Genomic DNA, 14,624 nt, shown 5'->3' with positions numbered 1-14,624 from the left:
GTAATCTGTTTAAAGGGTTATATGTATGTTCATCACTCCTAAAAGAAACCTTGCATCAGCTAACAGTTGTTCCCCATTGTCTCATCCTGCACTCATTAAGAATCCTGCACTCATTAAGCTTACATGATAGTGTGGTAGGCGGAGGGGTGCGGGTGGCAGACAAGACACAAAATGCACTAGCGAAATCTGTAAAGGTTAGCTGGAGATAATTTCTGTGGAAAACAGACGAGGCATGAAAAGGGGTACAGTTTTACATAAGTCGGTAAGGATGATTTTATTAAGAATAGAATAAGAAAAAAAGCATGCAGTTGTCTATGAAAAGGAAGTTTTGGAATGAAGAATAGAAAATGGAAAAATTCCAGGAAGTATCAGGACTAATTTGTACAGAAGAGTTAGGATGTCATGTGGTCTAATTAAAGTGAGTATGACTGATAGAATAGGAAGGAATGAGTTCATAGAGGTAAGGAGTGGGGACAAAGTCATTGTGGACCAGTGGGCTCTTATGAAGGTTTTCATTTTTCCTGTTAGTGTGATGAGAAGTCTTGTAGGATTTGTGAAGAAAGTGATATAATCCGTTTTATTGTTTAACAGTATTACTCTGGCCCTTACATTGACATTTAGATTCAAGAGAGATAAGGCTAAACAGAGACAAGCCAGGAGGTTGCAGCAATAATTCTAAGACTGAGAGATGGTGGTTCTTTAGGCCAGGGTGGTAGCAGAAAAAAAATGTTGAGAAGTAGTCAGACTCCAAATATATCCTGTATTTTGAATCAACATATTATGCTGTAGACTGGATGTGAGATGTGTGAGATAAAGACAAAATTTCATGATTCCTTTTAAGTCTTTGCCTGAACAAGCAGAAAGACCTGAGAAAACATGTAGATATTGCTGGTACCTACCTGGAAGTTACCTCGTGAAGATAAACTGTTTTCACTATATATCTAAAGCTCTTTGAATGTTGACTGGCACATGGTAAGTGCTTAGTAAAATATGTTATCACCATTGTATCTATCAATTATTTGGAAGTAAACACAGCTGTTTGTGTTTTTGGCATGTTCTATTCTTGTATTATTTTCTCTATCATATTTCCATTAAACAGCATTTTGTCACGGCACCATAAAAAAGCATAGTATGTTTTGAATTACTTCAGACCATATTTTACATAAAATATGAGTGCTCTAATACAGCAAGGAATGTTCAGAGCAAATGCAAATAGTCTAAATCTTTCATATGGTCCATAGATTATATTACACATGTGTAATGAAATTATATAAAGGGTTTCCAAACTGCATTGTGAAAAAAATAGGGTTGTCTTAATTTAATTAGAGTTTAGTTTACTTTCATTATAACTTTCCTAACTTAAGTGCTGTCCACAAAATCATACAATCTGTTGACAGTATTTGCCAGCATAAAACAACAGGATACATTTCCTAATCACAGAAATAGAAATGAAAGAGAGGAAAAAACATAGTTTATAAAACAGACTAGAAAACTGAAAAGAGCCTGTAAATATAGGAAATGACATTATGCTTATACAAGATGAAAAAAGAGCCAAAAATGTATACTATTAAACAAATGCAAGCAAAACCACATAACAATAGCTGTAAATATAGAGTCTAAAAACATGGAAATCAGAGCAAAATGGTCATAATAATTTCAAATGGCATGCGTATAAGGTAAGGATTTTTTTAAAATAACTTAAGTATGGAAACATAATGCATATTTAAAAGACTTGAATAAATTTTTTGACAACTTTGAATTAGTAAAAATAATTTAAACTTTTAACTCCTAGAAGAGAATTGCACTTTTGCATTTTATTTTTAACACTTAAAAAGTATGGAAGAGGGGCTTCCCTGGTGGCGCAGTGGTTGAGAATCTGCCTGCTAATGCAGGGTACACGGGTTCGAGCCCTGGTCTGGGAAGATCCCACATGCCGCGGAGCAACTGGGCCCGCGAGCCACAATTACTGAGCCTGCGCATCTGGAGCCTGTGCTCCGCAACAAGAGAGGCCACGATAGTGAGAGGCCCGTGCACCGCGATGAAGAGTGGCCCCCACTTGCCACAACTAGAGAAAGCCCTCGCACAGAATCGAAGACCCAACGCAGCCAAAAATAAATAAATAAATAATAAAATTTTAAAAAAAAAGATCCTACCCAGTCTTTAAAAAAAAAAAAAAGTATGGAAGAAAAATAATCAAATATAGTTTTACTGAGAAAACAATCTAAATTTCAAAAAATAAAATTTTTATAATCATTATTGTTTGAATAAAAACCATCTGGTTATGAAAGTTTAAACAAAAAATATGAAATACTTGGGAAATGAAAAGTACATTCTTAACCTTTAAATAGCAGAGAAAATTAAAATGGCAATTCAAGATTATGTACAAGAATTTTAAAATAAAATTTTAAAATAGAAGAATTTTAAAATAAAATTTTAAAATAAAAGAAAATTTAGCACTCTACTTGATAAAGTTTATGGGTTGTCACGACATCTGAATTCATTGAAAATTAGTAGCTACACAACTTGCATCTGTTAAAAAATTTAAAACAAATGAGTCAAGCATTTAATTCAAGAATTTATTTTTAATGATCATAACAAACCAATAGAAATCAAGAGAATGACGATGATGTTTTAAAATACACAGAATTTGGACTTTCCTGGTGGCACAGTGGTTAAGAATCCACCTGCCAATGCAGGGCACATGGGTCTGATCCCTGGTCAGGGAAGATCCCACATGCCACAGAGCAACTAAGCCCGTGCGCCACAACTACTGAGCCTGTGTGCTGCAACTACTGCGTGCACCTCAACAAAGAGTAGCCCCTGCTCACCGCAACTAGAGAAAGCCCACGTGCAGCAACAAAGACCCAATGCAGCCAAAAAACATTGTATAGCAATTATACTCCAATAAAGATGCTTAAAAAAAAAAAAAGTACATTCAGGAGTTACACTGATTGGATTCAACTCCACAAAAATATTAATAAATAATAAAATAAAATACATAGAATTTCAACAAAGAAGCAGTTTACTGAAGCTTGTTGACACATCACAGAAAGGTAGGGGTTTTAAATGTCTTCAGAGAGCCACCAAAGAGATATCACTACATGCAGATTTTTAACATGATGAATTTACAAACATTTCATGTCCAAAGCATTGCAAAATGAGAGTCTCAATTTTTCCCATGCACCAAAAACACATTCACCTTAGATTTCAATGACAAAGACATACTCAAAGGTTAATCTTGTTAGTGTACACAGAAAGCTGAAAAAAAGTACATAGGAAATGACAGAAATATTGGTTATGTATATAATATATTCACATACATACATAACTATCAACCTAGAAGAAATTTACAAAGTTGCTAATTTTTAGGGCATTTCTATTTCCTTACATTTTTCAATATTTTTCAAATTTTCTCCAGTGTTAGAATATATCACTCTAAATCCAAAATTGTGAAGTGCTGAGTTTTTCCTTAGCTGTTTGTGTGTTTATCCTTTAAATCAACCAAAAGTAATTTATAAAACACAAGTGAATATTCTTTAAGAAAAAGCCATTGTATATTAAAAATACTGCAGGAATGTGAGTGATCTAACGATAATGGCCAGCATTTATTAGGACCGCCTTAAATGCTTTACATCCATTATCTGATTTAATCTTTACAATAACTATATGGACCTAAAATTATTATTTATTTTGTGCAGTTGAGGAAACATGAGGCTTAAAGTTTCAATGTTTTTTAAGTGTTACATAGCTAAAAGGGTTGCAGATCTAAAATCTACATCCTGGAATATTTGGTTCCAAAACAAGTGCTCATAGTCTCTCTGCTATATTGCTTCTCCATAAAGTAAATGAAATAATTGCTAAAACTGTTGTCATTGTTCCCAAAATGTAGCTCTTTTCCATCATAAAATTATCTGAATTTCTATGATATAGTTTAAAAAGTGATAACTATAGTTTTTCATTTGGCAAATCAGTTGCCCTTAAAAACATATATATTTAGATCAGGGATTTAACATGTTTCATGGTTTCCAATCACAATGTGGATTTCTAAAGGCATATTCCAGGAAATGCCCAAGATCATATTTGGTCAAGCAAAGAATGTTTTGAAAGAAAGAAAGAAAAGAAAAGAAAAGAAGGAAGGAAGGAAGGAAGGAAGGAAGGAAGGAAGGAAGGAAGGAAGGAAGGAAGGAAGGAAGGAAAGAAAGAAAGAAAGAAAGAAAGAAAGAAAGAAAGAAAGAAAGAAAGAAAGAAAGAAAGAAAGAAAGAAAGAAAGAAAGAAAGAAAGAAAGAAAAGAAAGAAAGAAAGAAGAAAGAAAGGAGGAAAGAAGGAAAGAAAGAAGGAAAGAAGGAAAGAAAAGAGCAAGGAAGGAAGGGAGAAAGAAAGAAAAGAAAGAAAGAAGGAAAGAAAGAAAAAGAAAGAAAGAAAGTTCAATTTGTTTCTGGAGAGAGAGCAAGGAAATACACTACAGGAAAGAAAAAAACAGGTGAGCGTAAAAGTTTAGTGTCACCGTTATTTTAATTGATTGGAGCATTTTCTCTTCTGCATGACTCTAATTAGAGCATTTTTAACTTCTTTGTTTCGAAGACTATATATGAATGGATTCAACATAGGGATAACAATGGTATAGAAAACAGAAGCCACTTGATCCTGTCCCAAGCAGTAGGACTTACCTGGTTTTAAGTAAGTAAAAAGAGTAGTGCCATAAAAGATGGTGACTCCCAGGAGATGGGAGGCACAAATAGAGAAGGCTTTTTACTTCCCTGAATTGGAAGTAATTTTCAGGCTAGTAGACACGATGGACACATAGTACACAGATATTGTGATAAGAGACACCACTAGGGTGGAGCCAGCGACAATGGATATTGTGATTTCAGTGTCGTGTGTGTCAGGGCAGGACAGGGCTAATATTGGGGGTGCTTCACAGAAGAAGTGATGGATTACATTGGAGTCACAGAAATCCAATCTGCTCATGCAAAGCACATTGACAAAGGCGTCCATGAAGCCAATCAAATAGGATCCAAAGACTAGGGGGCAGCAGTGTCTTGTGGGCATAACAACTGGGTAATGCAGAGGATTGCAGATAGCTACGTAGCGATCATACGCCATTGAGGAGAGAAGAGAACATTCAGTGGCACTCAAGAAGATAAAGCAATTCATCTGGGTGAAGCAGTTCAGGTATGAAACATACTTGGTGGAAGTCAGTAAGTTTTCTAAGGTTTTAGGGGTGATGACGGTTGAGTAACTGAGGTCAAGAAATGACAGGTGACTGAGAAAAAAATACATGGTGTGTATTTGGAGATCCAAATACATGGGTGTGAGGTTGGAGATCCATGCAGATTATCAATATCATTGATACAGATATCAATATCATCTCTTCAGAATCTGTCAATCCCATGAGGCTAAAGTCAGACACACGTGTGTTATTCCTTCTACTCATAAGAGTTCAAATGCTCTAAACTGTTGAGAAATCAAAGTTGATACTTAGCAGGAATTAACTTCAAAATGTTTATGCTTCTATGAATGATATGACATATTTATTTTAGTTTAGTATTTCCAGGAAGTGACAATAATGAGGGGTGTACCAGGACTTCCCTGGCGGTCCAGTGTTTAAGAATCCACCTTCCAACGCAGGGGACGTGGGTTCAGTCCTTGGTTGGGGAACTAAGATCCCCCATGCCCTGGGGCAGCTAAGCCCACATGCCACAACTACTGAGCCCATGCACCACAACTAGAGAGGAGCCTGTGCCACACTGAAGAGCCTGCTTGCCACAACTAAGACCCAACACAGCCAAAAATAAAATAAACAAATGAATAAACATTTTTTAAAAATGAGGGGTGTACAGAGTATGAAGAGAAAAATCTTAATTTTAATTGCCAAATATAGAAATAGGTATAAATTGACATTTGGATATAATACAATAAAATCTAATATATTGGATAATTAGAATTAGCCTGGCATTGTTCTAAATGCTTCCGTTTATTAAAGCATTTAATTCCCATGAGATTATTATACCATAGGTAGTATTGACTACTATTAGCCACATTTTTTTTTAACATCTTTATTGGAGTATAATTGCTTTACAATGTTGTGTTGGTTTCTGCTTTATAACAAAGTGAATCAGCTGTACATATACATATATCCCCGTATCCCCTCCCTCTTGCATCTCCCTCCACCGTCCCTGTTCCACCCCTCTAGGTGGTCACAAAGCACGTTTTTTCTAGATAAGAAAAAAGGATGCAGAGAATTTAATTTATCCAGAGTCAGAGATATTAAATCTTGGCTCTGTAATTCTAATAGATAGATTGACTCCAGAGAACATGCCCATAATACTATATTCCTGTTTATTATTAATTTCATTAGACCTGAGGGAAAAAATGCTAGATATATAATAAACAATGATAGAATAGTTTTAATGCACCGTGCACTGTTCTTTTTCTACCAATATTATTTAATGCTAATGAAAAATAAATTTCAATCTTAGTGGACTTTAGTAGGGTGTATTAAAATGATAGGCCACATATTAGTATTAATTTTAAAAAGATGTGATGTTTTCCTAACTTGGCCATTTAAAATCAAAGTTATTCCAAAATGATATTTCTAAAACATGCACATTGCTTATAGACCCTGATTACATCAACTCTATTTCTGGTTCCACAAATCCTGGCATTACTGAGGGTAAGGTCTAAATGATATCTGTATGCATTTTTTGCTGATAATGTCCTTGTTTTATTTGATCGTAACTAAAACCTTCCAATTTTGAAAATAATACTTACCAGGAGCCAAAGTCGGTGAAAAAACCTCTTTCTTCCAATATTATCTGTCTAGAAGTATGCCAACCTCAAATTTTACTCATAAATAAAATATGAAGACCGTTTCAGTTGAAAATTTCTATAATATGAGATATGTTTTCTTTGAGATAAGTTCTTTTTAAATTTTAGTGCATTCATTTTGTTATATTCTGAGGGAGAAATAAATCAACCCAGAAATTTTGTTCAGCTGTGTACCTACCTAAGCAGAGCAGAGTATGCCTTGCCTCTCCTCCTGATAATTCCAGGGTACCTCATATAGTGAGGATTAATGATAATGCATCATTTGGTTATCCCTGTGGACCAGTTCCTAAGGAAGATTACTTGGCATGTCTCCAAGGAGAAAAGTTGAAGGACTAATTGCAGCTATGCTAGGTTTTGAGAATCTAGTTGTCTTTTCCCTTAGAAGCCACATAATGAAGAACCTAATTGTTTGGTCTTTGGTGATGCTCTAAATTTATGTGTGGTGGCAGAGAAACTGTTTCTAGAGACATATTTCATTATTCTATAACTGAAACCATCAGGGATAGAATGAAACATTTTTCAAAATAAAACTTTTATATTTAAATTGTGATATTATTACAGGAGCAAATTGTTCATGAGAAACAATATAAGAATATAAAAAATTCAAAGAAAAATATGAAAATAATCAAAACTCATAACATTTTGATAAATTTCTCAGAATTATTTTTTTCATAGATTGCTTGTTTGCATACCTCTAGATTTTCATAATTATTATCATACTAGATATTCAGTATCCATCCTCATTTTGTAACTAAATTTCACAATATACTATGACCAATGTCATACTAGACTGATAAAAACCATAATTTCATGTGTTATGCATTGACTCATACCCCATAACCAACTTCATTCTAGAAGTCTTCCTCAGATGTTAAAAGTTTTTATTGAATGTTTCTTATCCAAGATGAGGAAGCAAAGGAAGATGCTAAAAAAGGGGTACACTGAGAATCAGATTAAAAAGTTCTTGTGAATCTATCATTAATTCATTCTATTTAAACCAATTTTCATGTAGATTAAAAAGTGACTCTTAAAGGAAACTCTGCTCATACTCCAGAATTTGGGGACTAAAACTGGGGATGTGTTCCAGACAAAGGGATAGATTTCACTGGAGTCAGAAATCCAATCTGCTCATGCAAAGCACATTGACAAAGGCGTCCATGAAGCCAATCAAATAGGATCCAAAGACAAGGGAGGCGCAGCGTCTTGTGGCCATAACTCTGTAATGCAGAGGATTGCAGATAGCTACATGGCGATCATACGCCATTGAGGAGAGAAAAGAACCTTCAGTGGCACTGAAGAGGACAAAGAAATACATCTGGGTGAAGCAGTTCAGGTATGAAATATACTTGGTGGAAGTCAGTAAGTTTTCTAAGGTTTTAGGGGTGGTGATGGTTGAGTAACTGAGGTCAAGAAATGACAGGTGACTGAGGAAAAAATACATGGGGGTGTGAAGGTGAAGATCCAGGTGGATTATCAACATCATCCCTGCATCCCACAACACCGTGATCAGGTATATCAGGAGAAATAGCCTAAAGAGGACCGGCTGGATCTCTTCAGAATATGTCAATCCCATGAGGATGAAGTCAGACGCATGTGTGATATTCCTTCTACCCATAGTGTTCAAATGCTGTAAACTGTTGAGAAATCAAATTTAATACTGAGTAGGAATTACTTCAAAAAGATTTGTGTTTCTGTGAATGACGTGACATTTATATTAGTTTAGTGTTTCTAGAATGTGGTAATAATGAGGGCTGTACAGTGTATGAAGAGAAAAATCTTAATTTGATTGTCAAATATAGAAATAGGTATAAATTGATATTTGGATATAATATAATAAAAGCTAATATATTAAATATTAGAGTAAGCCTGACACTGTTCCAAATGCTTCCCGTTATTAATGCATTTAACCCCCATGGGATTATTATACCCTAGGTAGAACTATTAGCCACATTTTTTTAGATGAATAAAAGGGCACAGAGAATTTAGGTAAGTTATCCTGGGTCAGAGCTATTAAATATTGGTTCTGTAATTCTAACAAGATAGACTCCAGAGAGTATGTCCATAATACTATATTCCTATTTGTATTAATTTCAGCAAAACTGAGGAAAAAACTGATAGATATACAATAAACAATGATAGAAGAAGAGTTTTAATGCACCATGTACTGTTTTTTTTTTTACCCCAATATGATTTAATACTAATGAAAAATAAATTTCAACCTTAGTGGACTTTAGTAGGGTGTATTAAAATTATAGACCATATATTAGTATTAATTTCCAAAAGATATGTTTTCTCAACTTGACCATTCAAAATTAAATTTCTTCTAAAATTATATTGCTAAAACATGCCCATTGATTGCAGGCCCTGAAAATATCAACTCTATATATCAGGTTTCACAAATCCTGGCTTTACTTAGGGTAAGTTCTAAATGATATCTGTAAGCATATTCTTCTGATAATGTACCATTTTATTGGATCCTAACTAATACCTTCTAATTATGAGAATAATACTTACCGGTAGACAAAGTTCGTGAAAAAAACACTTTCTTCCAATATTATTTGTTTAGAAGTATGTCAACCTCAAATTTTGTTCACAGATAAAATATGTAGACCATTTCTGTAATATATTTCTGTAGTATAATATTTTTTCTTTGAAATAAGTTCTTTTTAAATTTTAGTGCACTCATTTTATTTTGTTCTGAGGGAAAAATAAATCAACATAGAAACTTTCTTCAGCTCCTGATCAACTGTAAAATTTGCCAGGAAGTTATGTCTAAAAAGAGTTTGAGGTATCTTCTGTGTACATACGTAAGCGGAGCAGAGTATGGCTTGCCTTTCACCCTGATAATTTGAGAACCTCATATATTGGGGATTGATAATAATGCAACATTTGGTCATCCCTGTGGACCAGTTTCCAAGGAGGATTGCTTAACATGTCTTCAAGGAAAAAAGTTCAGGGACCAAATGCAGCTATGCTAGGTTTTGAGAAGCTAGTTGTCTTTTCCCTTAGAAGCCACACAATGAAGAGCCTAATAGTTTGGTCTTCCTTTGTGTTGCTCTAAATTGATGCCTGGGGCAGTAGAGAAACTATTTCTAGAGAAATACTTAATTAGCCTATGATTGAAACCATCAGGGATGGAATGACACATTTTTCACAATGAAACTTTTGTATTTAAATGTGTGACACTATTATAGGAGTAAACATGTTCATTAGAAAGAAAATTAAAATATAACAAAATTCAAAAAATGATACAAAAACAATTCAAAACTCTTGTAACATTTAAATGAATTTCTCCAAATTTTTTTGTTCATAGAATGCTTGTTTGTAGGCCTCTAGGCTTGCATAATTATTATCACACAGTATATTCAGTATCCATTCTCATTTTATAACAATAACTTCGTAATGTAATATGACCAATGTTATACTATCCTTTCATAAAACCCATAATTTCATGTATTACACGTTGACTGATACCCCATAACCAACCTCCCTCTAGAAGTGTTCATCAGATGTTAAGTATTATATTGAGGCTTGTTTATCCAAGATGAGGAACCAAAGGAAGTCTCTAAAAAGGGACTGACTTCGAATCAGTTTAAAACATTCCTGTGAATCTTTCATTAATTCATGATCATTAAACCAATTTTCGTGTAGATTTAAAAGTGACTCTTACAGGAAAGTCTGCTCATACTCCAGAATTTCAGGAGATAATTTGTTGGTGTGGATAATGGAGTTACTTTTGTATGTATTGTATGAACTTTGGAAGGGCAGATCGACTCATCAAAACTAAGTGCTGCTAAAACTGATGTGTAATAAAATTCATGTTTTATGGCAAGACAAGAAAAATTTAAACAAAAAAAATTTTTCTCTGGCCTTTGGCCTCCTCTCTCCCCTTTCCTCTGTATTGTGTATCTGCATTACGCATTGACAAAACCTCCCCCATCAGCAGAAATACCTGCTCAACTCTAAAGGGCAACATTCTCCCAGTTTCAAAAAGAAAACTCCTTAAAATACAGCATTCCTTATTGATCTCATATGGGGCCACGATGACCCACTACCTATTCTTACTTAGATCTGGATTGTGTACACTGTCAATAATACATCATTTAATGTACAGGCCTCTGTGTCCAAAACTTATATAACTGTCCTTTGACCTCTAAGGGGAAGTTCTTGAAGCTTTCTGAGATGCTGTTCCCAGGTTATAATCCTCAACTTGCCTTGAATAAAATTTTCTATTTCTTTCTTAGAGTGACCAATTATTTTTTTCATCGATACAGGCTTATGAGATAATTAAAAAGCAGGCATAAACCTATTTGAGAATTGGTAACTTTAGGAGTTAAGCCAAATAAGAGATTAATGGTAATTTTTCATGTAAATGCCCCTCAAAAACCATGGTGGTTGCAAAATTAGCAGGAGCAAGTTTTTCTTGCTTAATATTCTCCCAACATTGAAATCCATTTTGTTCATGTTCAGTGTTACTTACGATTTCCAGCTATTCTTATACTATTTATTGTGTCATAGCAGAAACCAAAGCCTGTTCAGAGATTTTTTAAATCTCCTTTGATTTAATGATGATATAGTTTCATTCCCTAATTCATTACGGTTTTAATTATGCAATATACATATATTTTTTTCTTTCTCTCCTGGATTATTCTAGTTATTTTCTTTTTTCTTTGACTGATGAAAGAATTTTTTTGTTTTGGATAAATGCTATTAATTTTTTTTTTTTTTTTTGCTTTCTAATTCATTAAATGTTATCTAAGTTTTATCACTTTTTCCCCTACTTTATGAGGTTTGTGGGGGACAACAGATAATTTTCCCTCTACCATTCTAGGCTTTGGGCTGAGATTCACACCCCCTGTAATGGAAGGCAGATTAACAGGAGAAAACAAACAGAAATTTAATAATATGTATACACCCTGTATACGTGGGAGATACCCAGGAAAACTGAGTAACTCCCCCAAAAGGCCTCAAACCACTACCTTGATAACCAGCTCCAGCAAAAGACAAAATAAGTTGTGAGGAGTGGGGAGGGAGCCAAGAAACTATAGTAAACAAGGGTATGTTTGTTAATGCAGATTCAAGTCCATGCCTTCTTCATTGAATAGAGATTTAGTCATCTTTCTCTTTATGGTACAGAGAGGGAGACATACTTGCAAATGGAGATTTCCTTTTAAATGTAAATGCCTCTTGCCAAAGGGTAACCTCTACTACTTTTTAGAACTTCTCCTGTGTCTGCTGCTTTTTAAAAATAACCAGCTCATGATAATCCTTATGCCAAGGAGGCATATTTTGGTACTGAAAATTCTGCTCCCCTTCAGGTTGAATTTATTGTTTTTTCTGTAGCACCTAGTAATAGGAAAGATATGTATTACAGGTTTAGAGGGAAGGTACAGAAAGAGGAGTTAGAAAAGAGAATGATAAAAGTACACCAGGGATAAATATGAGGAGTGTATTGAAATATATAGGGACATTTAATCATAACTCTGGACACATAAAATATATTTCTACTTCTTATGATTAATAAGAATAGCATGGCATGTTTCTGCTCTTAGACTAGCAAGGAAACATTAAAACATAAAAATAACAATTAGATACATAATCTTACTAATACTAAATAAAGTCCTGAAATGATCTACAGAAGAATACACATTCAATGCAAGTGAAAATAAGAATAATACGTATAATTAGAACCATGGTAAACACAAGTAAGTTTCAACAGCTGAGATGTTTCACACAATTATAAAAATTTGTTCATTGTAGTTATAATGCATGAATGAAAATCCATGGTGGAAAAAGAAAGAAAGGGAAATATATCAGTTTAATGATTCTCAGTGATGATGATGAAATATCTTGAGAGCAACCGATCAGAATCAGACACTCTTCTTGGAAGGAAAAAATTCATGTAGACTTAATAAAGGGAATGAGTGATGAGTTCAGACAGTAGCCTCAATAAGTCCCGAAAATAATGCATAGTATATTTCATAAGTTGTCACTTACAATACTTTATAATGTAAAATACATTGTAAAATGAAGTTTGCAGGAGTCAGACACAAGTAATATAGATCAGAGAAGAAAATTGAAAATTTAAAACCAAATATTTACATGTGCACACACAGATTCCTTCACATGAATTATCTTCAGCTGCTCCCAAGACTGAAGGCTGATTATCTTTATCGGAGGTTTGTATGAGATGTATGATTCTTGAGAAGGCCTAACCAGTTGACTCCGATGATTTAAAATCATATAAACAAAGTATAAACCTATGTACACTCATTTCCACATCTTAACCATTAAGGAGAAAAATCATTTCAAAAGAAATCTGTTAATCACTATGCCTTTTTAAATATATAAATAAGGGGTGATTTTTAAAGATTTCCAGAAATAGAATTTTCAACTAAACTAATGTTTGTTGACTGCTAATATTCACCGGACTGTCCAAATACCAAAGAAAGATATAAACTTGAGTAAGGAGAATCCTTGACCTTAATGAATTCATCACTGCGTTTTCACCAGCAAACAAAAAGCAAAGAAAACATTTACTTACATATTGCATATGTTGCACATTTGCTACACGCTGTGGAGAGCAAAAATATGACTAAGCCAACTCTTCTCTCACAAAGTTTACAATCTTGTTGGAGAGAGAGAAACAATAAAAACACACATTTTTCTTAAAAGCACCTCATCAAATTAATCTTCAATTCCTTTCATTATACATTGAAATATGATTGCCCAACTCCTTTGACTACTACTCAATGATTCAAGCACAGGGAAGGCAGTACTGAGAGCTTCTTCTTTTCCAGGGGTCATTTTGTAACAATGTCTCGAAGAGTTGGTTAAATGAGGTTTACATTGTCTCTTTTCAAGGGAAAAAACTTTAAAACCCAGTTCCTCCTTTTAATTCTATAGACCTAAAGTTTTTCTGCCTGATGTGGAGAATTGAGAATCTCTCGACACCTCCAAAATGCCTCAGGAATTGTGTTACAGCTAGTGTTTCATTAATCTACACACACACACACACACACACACAGAGAGAGATTTAAAAGTTTATATGAAGTCTTTGAACTTAGGGAGGCACATTATGGTGATTAAGAAATTCAACTCTGCTGTTTTTGATGGATTCCATACTCCATTGCATAAACGCATCTCTTTTCTGCGTAATCAAAGATCATTTTTTGCAGATAAATGATCAAACTTTTAGCTGTTATGGCAAAATGAATCCACATTGCTAAGAGATTTCTGTATATTACACAATGTCTCTTGTAATCGCTAGTCATTACTGAAATAACTTCAACCATTTGCCCCTCCAACCCGGGACTTATATTTGCTTTTGTTAATTCTGCACTCTTTCCTTTGCTCTCCAGTTATCAGCTATCATTTCTTGTTAATAATATTTGAGTCATCATCACTTAATCTACTAATTTTCTACTCTCACTTTGTCAATGACTGAGAAAACAGGATGTCAAAGCATATGAAAAGTCAATTTAATAATGGTTTAACATGTAGTGTGATAACATGCTCACACAAGAATGATCATGGAGGAACTTAGTCACCATTCAGAAGCTTTCTTTACTAATTTGTGCAGGTCTATATCTGAATAATTTGTGTACTGAAATGAACTCCCTACATGGTGATTCAGTATTCCATATAAACAGAAAGATGATAATTCACCTCCCATGTGTTATTATTTAGTTTGTGTCATGCGTTTGGGGGTTACTCTACTATTTTCCTAATTGCTGTAGCAATTGAATGCCTGAAGCCATGCAGATTTGCTTTAACTGCAACATGCAGAGATTTG

At 34.1% G+C, this 14,624-nt stretch overlaps 1 pseudogene; it reads right to left on the bottom strand.

Moving 5' to 3' along the window:
* Positions 1–4,507: 4,507 nt before the first annotated feature.
* LOC133099590 (olfactory receptor 8H3-like) lies at positions 4,508–5,435 on the bottom strand (annotated as a pseudogene).
* Positions 5,436–14,624: the final 9,189 nt, after the last annotated feature.

Source organism: Eubalaena glacialis, chromosome 10 (assembly GCF_028564815.1).
Source record: "Eubalaena glacialis isolate mEubGla1 chromosome 10, mEubGla1.1.hap2.+ XY, whole genome shotgun sequence".
Taxonomy (NCBI): domain Eukaryota; kingdom Metazoa; phylum Chordata; class Mammalia; order Artiodactyla; family Balaenidae; genus Eubalaena; species Eubalaena glacialis.
The sequence above is the reverse complement of the archived record's forward strand: the minus strand, read 5'-3'. Positions and strand labels throughout refer to the sequence as shown.